The sequence below is a fragment of the Spea bombifrons genome, chromosome 1 (assembly GCF_027358695.1).
Source record: "Spea bombifrons isolate aSpeBom1 chromosome 1, aSpeBom1.2.pri, whole genome shotgun sequence".
Taxonomy (NCBI): Eukaryota; Metazoa; Chordata; class Amphibia; order Anura; family Pelobatidae; genus Spea; species Spea bombifrons.
The window spans coordinates 12,819,569-12,825,854 of record NC_071087.1 but is presented as its reverse complement, the minus strand read 5'-3'; positions in this window follow the sequence as shown (position 1 = coordinate 12,825,854).

The following is a 6,286-nucleotide window of genomic DNA, read 5'->3' as shown; positions in this document are numbered from 1 at the left end:
CCCAAGGGCATACAGTGATATCAGGACTTTAGAACCATAATGTAAATTTAATTGAGGCTTTTTGTTCTTGTACTTGTGTTATAAGTATTAGGTAAAATCTAATGTAAGTTTTACTGCATTTGGTTGAAGGGTGAATTATCAATTTCTTTCATATACATAATTTTGTTTTGTTTTTTCATGGCAGATAAGAACCATTTAGCCCATCTACTCTACCCACTTTTCCTGATATAGAGACTCTGATCTTAACCACCTGCCAAAAGTATATATAGCACTCATTGTTGTTGTGAATTAGTAACATTGATTGTTGGATATATTATCTAAACTTAATCGAAGGCCTGGGAGGAAAATACAACCATGTAGCCAGATTATATGGTGGCCTTCCAACACACACACACACACACACACACAACTTCACTGAAAGACCATAAAAGACACTCCAGTAGCAAAAGTACAAAACCACTTAGAGCTGCCAAAAAACACTTGTGATGGCTTAGGCGTGGGAGATAAATCCTATGTGAACTAGGACTGTTAGTAACTATGGATTATGCATGTACCCTCAAACTGTTGCTTTTTGTGTCTGTGTTCTGTAATTATAATGAAAGTATATAATAGCTATTACTTTACGAAACCAGGCATATACGCCATATTCGTATAAGCGTGTAAGTAATCCCAGAATTTTGCTTTGTCCCAATATAGTACATCCACCTGAAAAAGAATATAGGACACCTCTTCAATGGAATGGTTATATTTGTTCCAGCATAAAGCAGGTGACAGCCTTAGCCGCCCAGTAGCAGGATTATAGGCACATGCTACTGTACCCCCAATCTGTTCCCTTTGGTTTCTGTGTTTTGCAAGTTACCCAGCGGTACCCTGTCTATGTCACGAGCATTGGAACCTGCCAAGCATGCCAGTATCACTGAGGACAATGGGTTAAGCCAAGAAGCTTAGAAACACAGTGTGGTACAGAGGAGGGTAGCTTCCACTTGGGCTGACAGTGTAGTCTTTGCTGAAGGATCATGAAAAATGATCATTTACATGGATTATTATTTTTGTAGATCTGCAGTGGCGTCGCTACAGGGGGGCAAGGGGGGGCAATTGCCCCCCCCCCCTAGGTTAATCCTTGCCCACCCTGTCGAATTTGGATCCCGTCTTTCTTTTTTTTTTTTTTTTTTTTTTTTTTTTTTAACCTGGAGGAGACAGAGGGTGCGGCCCGAGTGAGATCGGCAGCCAAGGCAACCGATCTTAAGCGGGCTGCACCCCGAGCCCTGCTACTTACCTGTGGGAGGGTCTTCTGTACTGCATAGAGGAAGCGGAACCTAGCAGAGTTCACGTGACATCACATGACTCTGCTCCAGTCCCGCTTCCTGTGCTTTACCAGAGAACGCAGAGGGAGGCCGCGCCCTCTGCTGAAGTCTGTGAGCGGCGTCGAGGAGCTGCAGTGCAGGTAAGGGGTGGGGAGGGAGTTTGAATGAGACTGTTATTGAGGGAATGAATCTGTGAATGAATGAGTATATGAATGAATGAGTGTGTGTGTGTAATAGCATGGATGTGTAAGTGCTGGAACCTAGGCATGATGGGACTGTGATTGCTGCTAGCAATCACACTCCTATCATGCCAAGTCAGCCAGTACATGCTGAAACCTAGCTAGCTGCCCCCCTTGTCTATGGATGCTGCCAGCAGTATGGGGTCTGCACATCACTTACAGCCATCCTGTACCAGCATGTACTGGCTGACTTGGCATGATAGGAGTGTGATTGCTAACAGCAATCACAGTCCCATCATGCCTAGGTTTCAGCATTTACTGGTTGGATGTGTAAGTGCTGGAACCTAGGCATGATGTGACTTTGATTGCTGTTAGCAATCAAACTCCTATCATGCCAAGTCAGCCAGTGCATGCTGAAACCTAGATAGCTGTCCCCCTTGTCTATGGATGCTGCCAGCAGTATGGGGTCTGCCCATCACTTACAGCCACCCTGTACCAGCATACACTGGCTGACTTGGCATGATAGGAGTGTGATTGCTAACAGCAATTACAGTCCCATCATGCCTAGGTTCCAGCATTTACTGGTTGGATGTGTAAGTGCTGGAACCTAGGCATGATGGGACTTTGATTGCAGTTAGCAATCACACTCCTATCATGCCAAGTCAGCCAGTACATGCTGAAACCTAGCTAGCTGCCCCCCTTGTGTATTGATGCTGCCAGCAGTATGGGGTCTACACATCACTTACAGCCACCCTGTACCAGCATGTACTGGCTGACCTGGCATGATAGGAGTGTGATTGCTAACAGCAAGCACAGTCCCGCACAGGTGCCTAGGTACCAGCATTTACTGGTTGCCTGGGTATGATAGGAGTGTGATTGCTGTGTGGGCAGTGTGGACGGCAGGGCTGGCTTTGGGGTGTGCAACCTGTGATCTATGCCTGTAATTTAAGGGGTTTTAAATATACCTTTTAATGACGTGTTTTTATGTGAATTCCAATTGATCTTTACCTGCAAAGCTGGGTTTTTGCATTATTCTGTAGATCCATATCTATATATTTCCATACATTATTTATGTATACCTGCAAATACAGTGTTTGTCTTATTCAGTTGATTAATACCTGCAATGCTGTTTCCATGTATTTATTTGATCTATACCTGCAATGCTACGTTTCATATACTATTGTATACCTGCAAATACAGGATTTGTATGTCTGATTCTGTTTATTTGATATATACATTCAGTGCTGAGATCACAAGTGAATTTCAGTTGATCTATCCATGCAAAGCTTGGTTTGTGTGTTAATGTGTTGATCTATACCTGCTATCGGCAACTGGGGCTAATATTAATATATATGGGCAGCAGGGGCAAAAACACTAAGGGGGGTATAAACGATAATGCAGTGTGAAAAATCCATCCTGATGCAGACGTCTGTGACGTGGATTGTGTCCTGCTGTTTGTGTGTTTTTAGTTATCAGTGTAGCAGAGCCTGTCCTCGGGTGTGTGTGTGTATAGGTGTTGTTGTGGCAGAGCCTGTCCTGGTGTGTGTTTGGGTGTTGGTGTGGCAGAGCCTGTCCTGGTGTGTGTGTGTTCAGTTGTCAGTGTGGCAGAGCCTGTCCTAGGGTGTGTGTTTGGGTGTCAGTGTGTCAGAGCCTGTCCGTGTGTGTTTGGATGTGGGTGTGGAAGAGCCTGTCCTGATGTGTGTTCAGTTGTCTGTGTGGCAGAGCCTGTCCTGGTGTGTGTGGGTGTCTGTGTGGCAGAGCCTGTCCTGGTGTGTGTGTGTGTGTTTGGATGTGGCAAAGCCTGTCCTGATTTGTGTGGGTGTCTGTGTGGCAGAGCCTGTCCTGGTGTGTGTGTGTGTGTGTGTGTGTTTGGGTGTGGGTGTGGCAGAGCCTGTCCTGATGTGTGTGGGTGTCTGTGTGGCAGAGCCTGTCCTGGTGTGTGTGTGTATGTTTGGTTGTCGGTGTCGCAGAGCCTGTCCTGGTGTGTGTGTCTGAGTGTTGGTGTGACAGAGCCTGTGTTGGTGTGTGTCTGGGTGTTGGTGTGACAGAGCCTGTGTTGGTGTGTGTGTTTGGTCATCTGTTCCTGGCACTTAACTTACAGTAGGAATTATTTAATTTATATTTATCCAAAGATAAAATGCCCTTCTGAAGTTGTAGTGACTTCAGGGGACAAAACGTTCAAGGCCCTGAAATAATTTAGTGGAAAAGTTATTTATTGTGTTATAATATTTATTTCAAGGATTAGTCGCACTCAATTGTGGCTTCAGGCTTCCCATGTTGAATGATCAAGTATTATTTTAGCCCAATAACAAAAGTATAATTCCATAGCACATTACTTTTGGAAATTATAAATGCCCCCCCAGTTTGACTGTGATATCTTGTGTGCCCCCCCTATATATTGTTTCTAGAGTCGCCACTGTAGATCTGGAACATAGAAATTAGAAGAACAGATCATAAAATAAATGAATAAATACACAAGTGAAAGCTTTTCAGCGCTGCATTCAGATGTGCGAGTTTCCCTGGCCACACTTTTAGTAAATCACTGTCTGTTTACTGCAGTTCTTTCCACCCGTTCTTCTCCATTAAGCCAGTACAAATATATTACGATATATTGCAGTGCTAATCAACTGTAATAATATTATTTTACCCAGTTAAGATAGCCAATTTTTTTTTGCCAAATAAAGAACAACCAAAGTATTTTTTTTTTCTACAGCCAGATTCTCTGCTGTGTTTTTTTTTTTTATTATAAAAAGGTCATAATTGAGGATTGAATAATAAAAAAAAATCTTTTGAAGCTTTACGCTCGAAATCCCTGGAGTGAATAGAATTCAATGTAGCAGAGATAATTTGTTTGCTTAACAATTATTTTCCGTCAGTGGAGACAAATTGAATTGTACAATAAAACTGACTGTCACTGCAAGACAGCTGGCTCCCTAAACTGCAAAAAGGATTTGACTAGTTCAAGCGAGTGCTGAAACGCCGATAGATTTCATTTTAGAAAAAAAGGGTTCTGGAATTACTGTGATATTTGATCAAAAGTGAGACGCAGCTCTGATTCTGTGGGCCGGCTACCACCGTTTTATAATCATGCGCGCTCAGATTATTAACATATCGCCAAATGCGTTTCAAAGTTAAGCAGAGTAAAGAGGCTACAGTGGCTTGTGCTGTATTTGAAATGTCTCAAATTCACTAAATAAATAGGAGCTTTAATGCCTTGTTAATAATTCATGAAAATGACTTACTTTAAATGGGCCACGTTTCACAGTCCCTTGCACTGTTATGGCTTACGTTTGCAAGTAAAATTTTTTTTTAGTTTTAAACAGCATTACTATTTAGATTTTGTTCCCAAATAAATATGCCAAATGAAAATTCATGAGGAAACATACACAACACAATAAATGCCGATTTCAAATAAATAATACTAGTACATTTTGGAACATATATGTACTTTAAATGTTATACATGAATATAGTGCTGGATGTACATTAATTGTATCCCATGTCACAAAACAGGGATAGGCAAAGTGGCCGTAGAAGGACACCAGTGTCCGTGGCAAGGTATGTTAAGGTCCATAGAACATTGTTAAATTGTCCACCACAGACCCCTATAAATGTCCACCGTGAGCAATGTTGATGACTAACCCTGTCACAAAAGTGGCACAAGTCCACACGCTATTCCCCAATACATAAACCTACATAGAGGAGAGTTGGCAATCATATCAAGGCTTGTAGAGTCAATAGTTACCAGAGCTGAGGCTGAACTATGAAAAAGAGACCAGGTAAGGCCAGTAACATGGAAGTCAGGAAGTCAGGGCCCAAGTCCTGGTGAAATCACTTCCTGACATACAGTGATGGTCTAGAGTTACTACTGCCTCGTGGTAAATCTGGCCTGGCACTTTTATATATAGGTGTATTTATGAGTTTATAAGTGCATGACAGGATGTTTGAGACAATTTGAGTAATTTCTGACGGCAATTGACAAGAACACAGGCCGAGAGTTGGAAACATTTTCTTGTGCAAAGTACTATATAGGCTGCACTACACAACCTCTAAGATATCGTCTTCGTCAACATAAGTCAGCTATACAGAATATAGAATCTATTCCGGGTAAAGAAAAATTAAACTCAATGGGGGTGCATTATAAAGAGGCGGCACATGGGTTCCCTTCCTATCTTCCTAACTGTCATCGGTCATCGGTCTGGGAGATTACACGTGAGGATCTTGTCAATCATCTCAAGGCAGCTGGGACCATAGTCACCAAGAAAACAATTGGTAACACACTACGCTGTGAAGGATGATTTCAAAGAATCCTGCAGCACCCGCATGGTCCCCCCTGCTCAAGATAGCGCATGTACAGGCCTGTAATCGGAATGATTTAGAGGAGAACTGGGTGAAAGTGGTGTGGTCAGATGAGACCAAAATCGAGCTATTTGGCATCAACTCGTTGTGCTTGGAGGAGGAGAAATCTGGATTTTTTTGTTATTCTGTCTGTCACTGTTCAAATAAACCTACCATTAAAATTATAGACTGATCATGTCTTTGTCAGTGGGCAAACATACAAAATCAGCAGGGGATCAAATATTTTTTTCCCTTTAGAATGATGAGCATGCATACTAATTACATTTTTTAAAAAAATTGAGTATACAGAAGATATATATACTCAAATAAGTGTCTACACAACAAAATACAAAATCTACATTGTAAGTGAGGTACATACCAAATAGCAAAACAACTGCACTCTTGCAGCCTCAGTGCTATCTGTCAACACATCTCTTTGTACGTGTTTCTGTGCCCAACATTATGC